Here is a 5,762-nt window from a genome sequence, read left to right as displayed (position 1 = left end):
CATTTCCGACACATTATCCTTATTTTAATAGATGACTTTGGTCTATGTCAATTGTAAATAAGAAAAAAGGTATTCCAAAGTCTTCTTTTTGAAGATATACGAAATTTCAGGGCTTGGATAAGCCTTTCGAAGTTTCAGTACAGTAGACAGTTAATCATTCAAATTTCACAGATTACTTGCGCAAGGATGTTCGTTTGTACGTCTATCATATAGAATATATACCACAAGCCTTGTGATAAGAAATCAAATTTCCGCTCAAATACGCTTGTGAAAGAGTCGAATGAATGAGAAACATAACAAAGTCTGAATTGCTAATGAACGGATAAATAATTAAAGAGGCCAACGGGCCTTTTTAGGGTTTTGGGGATAGAGGGACTTGAACCCTCACGATTTTAAAAGTCGACGGATTTTCCTCTTACTATAAATTTCATTTTTGTCGTTATTGACATGTAGAATGGGACTCTATCTTTATTCTATTCGATCTGATTAATCAATTCTTCAAAAGATCTATCAGACTATGATGGAGTAAATGATTTGATCAATGAATATTCGATTATTTTTTCAACTTGTAGATCTTGGAATCGATTCATAACAATTCGTTCATTTTTATATATAATTTTATATATATATATAAATATAAATATAAAAAATTATAGAAATATAAAAAATAGAGATTCGAGTTGTCATTAATCAATATAGTATTTCAGTACGTAATACGTTTATCTTTCATCGTTTCTGGAGTTTCGATGGAAGGATTCATTCCTTTACTAACGCAACGTCGTCAACTCCATTTGTTAGAACAGCTTCCATTGAGTCTCTGCACCTACCCTTTTTTTTCGGAAAAAAGGATTTGGCTCAGGATTGCCCATTTTTAATTCCAGGGTTTCTCTGAATTTGAAAGTTATCACTTAGTAGGTTTCCATACCAAGGCTCAATCTAATTAAGTCCGTAGCGTCTACCGATTTCGCCATATCCCCCTCTTTTAAGATTAGTATCGCATTATGATGTCCTTCCCCGTTTTCTTTCATTTGTATTATACTGGAACCACTCAAGTCATTAGAATACCGATTCCTCTATTGAAAAGTGTTTCCTCCTATTGGATTTCTTGTCTATCTTCTTTCATCTCTCTCTTCTCTATCGGAGACCCATATTTGTTCCGATCCAAAATGATTCTATCATTTCTGTATCTGCAATTCAATATATATCAATATAGATAGATATATGAACATATATATTTGCCCCTCTTTCTATTATTTTTTTAGTAAAAAATTTAATACTTAAACGGTCGATTCCCTTGTTCGTCTTATCTTCCACCTTTCAGAATGAAAACATAGAAACGCTTCATTATCATCTCAATTGCATTAAATGCAATTAAGATTAACACATTAATTATTGATACACATCCATTTGATAAATAGATCAAAATTTTCTATCGCTATATTCTATTAATCGTTATATTAATTATTATGTTCTATAATAGAACAATTCCAATATTGAATATTTATTTGAAATGAAATTAGATTCTATATTCATATTAATTAGGAATAGCTAAGATCCCAGTAATTTAGTAAATTACTATGCATGTAACATTTCTGTTATGTGAGCCCGCTTAGCTCAGAGGTTAGAGCATCGCATTTGTAATGCGATGGTCATCGGTTCGATTCCGATAGCCGGCTTTTCTCTATTGATTTTATTTTTGACATAATTGATAAATCAAATAAATAAAGAAACGACTTCTTACCCTTTTTCAAAGGTCACCGATCTATGATGTCGTAGGAACTTACTTACCTTTATGACTAAAGGAGGGGTTCTATTTCTGTAGAACAAATCAAGAAAGGAACTCTTACTTTTTTATATCATTTACATATACAATAGGATCCGGATATTGATCCAAGTTATCTAATTATTCTTTGTTTTGTAGTACAATACTTTACTGGATTTCACTTCATTTATAATATTTATCATTTAGTTTTCATTTAAGTTTATGAAATTTAAATAAAATAAAATGTTTATGAAATTTAAATAAAATAAAATAAGGAGTCTTTATGTCGCGTTACAGAGGGCCTCGTTTCAAAAAAATACGCCGTCTGGGGGCTTTACCGGGACTAACTAGTAAAAGGCCCAAAACCGGAAACGATCTTAAAAACCAATCGCGTTCCGGTAAAAAATCTCAATATCGTATTCGTTTAGAAGAAAAACAAAAATTGCGTTTTCATTATGGTCTTACAGAACGACAATTACTTAAATACGTTCGTATCGCCGGAAAAGCCAAAGGATCAACGGGTCAAGTTTTACTACAATTACTTGAAATGCGTTTGGATAACATCCTTTTTCGATTGGGTATGGCTTCGACTATTCCTCAAGCCCGACAATTAGTTAATCATAGACATATTTTAGTTAATGGTTCTATAGTGGATATACCAAGTTATCGGTGCAAACCCCGAGATATTATTACAGCAAAAGATGAAAAAAAATCGAGAACACTGATTCAAAATTATCTTGATTCATCCCCCCCTCAGGAATTGCCAAAACATTTGACTCTTCAGCCATTGCAATATAAAGGATTAGTCAATCAAATAATAGATAGTAAATGGGTCAGTTTAAAAATAAATGAATTGCTCGTTGTAGAATATTATTCTCGTCAGACTTAAACCTAACTAAAAAACAAGGGTTCGGACAATTTCGTCCTCCCCTTCGCCGAAGTCTAAGTAAAGAGACCGAAGGAAAGTAAGGTTTTGATCCGGAAATTTTTCTATCATTCATCTATCATTGATCGGTAGGGGGATTTTCATCTCTTGTGCATTCTTTCCAGTCTTTTCGTTTCCGTACCACAAAAATTCGAAATAAAGAATCCATAAAGGTCTAACCGTTGGAATAATAGTATCGATTGTTATTTGATTTGATACATTGTGGTCAGTAACATTGTTGAATTAGTACGGAAAGAGAGGGATTCGAACCCTCGGTAAACAAAAGCCTACATAGCAGTTCCAATGCTACGCCTTCAACCACTCGGCCATCTCTCCTACAGAATGATTATGGCCCAGAAACCGAGTTAATAGTGAGTCATTAATATTCAATTTTTTTTTTGATAGGCACGTCCAACCAATTCTAACTATACAAATAATTTTTTTTTAACTATGTTTAATGGATACTTTTAGCTCATGATTCTATTTAGTTTTTTAAACTATGATTCCTTTTTTCTAAAAATTCGACTTTTACAGTTTTCGATTTTTCACCAACAACTGTTTATCCCATACATATATCTAGTCACAAGTTATGAATCATAGAATGATTATTCGATTCTTTTTGCTCTTTTTTGTATCATAATTCAATCAAAAAACTTCTAGAATTACCCCAGTCAGATAAATAAAATTCTTTTTTTCTTCAACTTCGCTGAAATCAGAATAGTTCTCTTCATTCTGATCCTACTACATTTGGATGAAATTTAACCGGATTGAAATATTTCTTCTCTTTTATTGATTCCTGTGAAATCAAAAAGAAACAATTTTAATATCGAGTGGGATTTTTTAATGAATCCGTTTTTATGTTATTTCGTACTATGCAATTCCTTTGTTTGTGGGATCATTTTCTCACGAGAGGTAATTAAAAGAAATTATAGAATGGGGTTGTTACCGATGCCTAGATCTGGTGGGATAAATGGAAATTTTATCGATAAGACCTTTTCAATTGTAGCCAATATCTTATTACGAATAATTCCGACAACTTCCGGGGAAAAAGAGGCATTCACCTATTACAGAGATGGTGCGATTTGATTTTTTTTTTTTTCAATTTTCTTTACCGCTCTCCGTCTTAGTAGAAAGACACAGTATTCGGGATAGAAAGAAAACAATAATTGAAATAAATCTACGCTTCTTGGAGGTGCAATTTGAAAATCAAAAAATTCCTTCTGTCGTGTATCCCCGATTAATGTAACCTTAGATGCTAGAATTGTCGATTCTAGTATTAAGCGAAAGGTGTAACCTATGGATTAAGTCAACCCTACTCCACTAGTAAAAATATTCACTAGTAAAAATAGGTAGCAGAGGGGAAGAAGCACTACACCTAGGAATCAACAACACGAAAACTTTGTTATAAATTATACCTTTTCCTTATCGGGATCGGAACTTAGAAAAATGGTTGGGACAACAAACATCCATCTCGTTTGTATTTTGGATACCTGTATAACCATCGAAGACTGTTGAAGTGACTAATTCCTGGAAATTTAGAGGCGTTGAGGACAAAGAAATTGTTAGAGTTACCATTTTTATTTTTATCTAGTAAACCATGCTTGATGTTAAGAAAAGATCTTTTACAGGAAGGTTGGCTAGAGATTTTTTGTAAAAACGCTAGTCCCATGAGTTCATAATGAGAGTATTTCAATGTTTTTTGATTTCATGTATTATTCTCATCTCATTATGCGCATCAGATAAAGGGGGAGCCGTATGAGATGAAAATCTCACGTACGGTTCTGGAACGGAGATTCTTTCAATGGAATAACGAACGACCGTAACGGATGTCGGCTCAATCCGAAGGAAATTATGCGGAAGCTCTACAGAATTATTATGAAGCTATGCGACTAGAAATCGATCCCTATGATCGAAGTTATATACTCTATAACATAGGTCTTATCCACACAAGGAACGGAGAACATACAAAAGCTTTGGAATATTATTTTCGGGCACTAGAACGAAACCCGTTCTTACCACAAGCTTTTAATAATATGGCTGTGATCTGTCATTACGTGCGACTATCTCCACTATAGAAAGAAAAAAAAGAGAAAATTCGCTAATAAATACTAAAAAAAATAGGCTTTCTACATATGTATTGTCCAAACTAACGATTTGTATCAGCTGTAGCAAAGAAAGAAACTTCATAGAAGCAGAAATATGAAGAAATAGGTATGCCTAGATACTTTATTCTATGGATAAAGGATCTAATTGATAGAAGAAGCACCGTAAAGATCAATTAGTCAGGTTTTTGGCCGATACAATAAAAACTGCTTACTTATATCATGATATAAGATCAAAATGAAGGAATCCACTTATGTAATAGGGTGGATCCCCTACAATATTGAGCAGCGGTGTAGCATCAGATCCCAAAGACAGTAAGTCTTTTCTTTCTTATGAAGGAAAGTCTTTTTCAAGGATTCTATATAAATTTCTAGATGAAACCGAGATAGTTATCTTTCAGAAAATTGTAACGATAGTGGGTGGAATGCCTATGCTTTATTCTTCTGAAGGTGGGAGAAAAGATAAAACTTATTTAATTATTCAGCAAAATTGAAGTTTGAAACTTATATAATTAACCGCTTTTGCTTAACTCGAGAAAAAAAAATGGGCTAGATCTATGAAAAATTTCATTCAATTAGATTAGATATGATAAATTTTTTTAAATATGGGACAGCAAAAGAATTGACTGTTGAGCCGTATGAGGTAGGAAACTCTCAAGTACGGTTCTAAGGGAAGGAATTTACCTGCCTATTCCGACCGGGGAGAACAGGCCATTCGACAGGGAGATTCTGAAATTGCGGAGGCTTGGTTCAATCAAGCCGCTGAGTATTGGAAACAAGCTATAGCGCTTACTCCCGGTAATTATATTGAAGCCCAAAATTGGTTGAAGATCACAAGGCGTTTCAAATAAGAAAACTCTATTTTTTTTTTTTTCTTTATTTTTTTTTATTTCTTTATTTTAAATATTAACTGCTATGCTATTATTAAACTTTTCTTTTGATAAATATTTTCAAATATAAATGAATTTTTTAT

The 5,762-nt window shown here is 32.9% G+C and overlaps 2 non-coding genes across 2 annotated transcripts; one reads left to right on the top strand and one right to left on the bottom strand.

Moving 5' to 3' along the window:
- Window positions 1–1,603: 1,603 nt before the first annotated feature.
- Window positions 1,604–1,676, top strand: TRNAT-UGU (transfer RNA threonine (anticodon UGU)). The gene has a single exon. It is a non-coding gene; the product is annotated as a tRNA-Thr (tRNA).
- Window positions 1,677–2,936: 1,260 nt separating this feature from the next.
- Window positions 2,937–3,023, bottom strand: TRNAS-GGA (transfer RNA serine (anticodon GGA)). Its single transcript has one exon. It is a non-coding gene; the product is annotated as a tRNA-Ser (tRNA).
- Window positions 3,024–5,762: the final 2,739 nt, after the last annotated feature.

The sequence above is a fragment of the Cucumis melo genome, unplaced genomic scaffold, assembly GCF_025177605.1.
Source record: "Cucumis melo cultivar AY unplaced genomic scaffold, USDA_Cmelo_AY_1.0 utg000875l, whole genome shotgun sequence".
Lineage (NCBI taxonomy): Eukaryota > Viridiplantae > Streptophyta > Magnoliopsida > Cucurbitales > Cucurbitaceae > Cucumis > Cucumis melo.
Note: the sequence above shows the minus strand (reverse complement) of the source record. Positions and strands in the feature narration are given on the sequence as shown.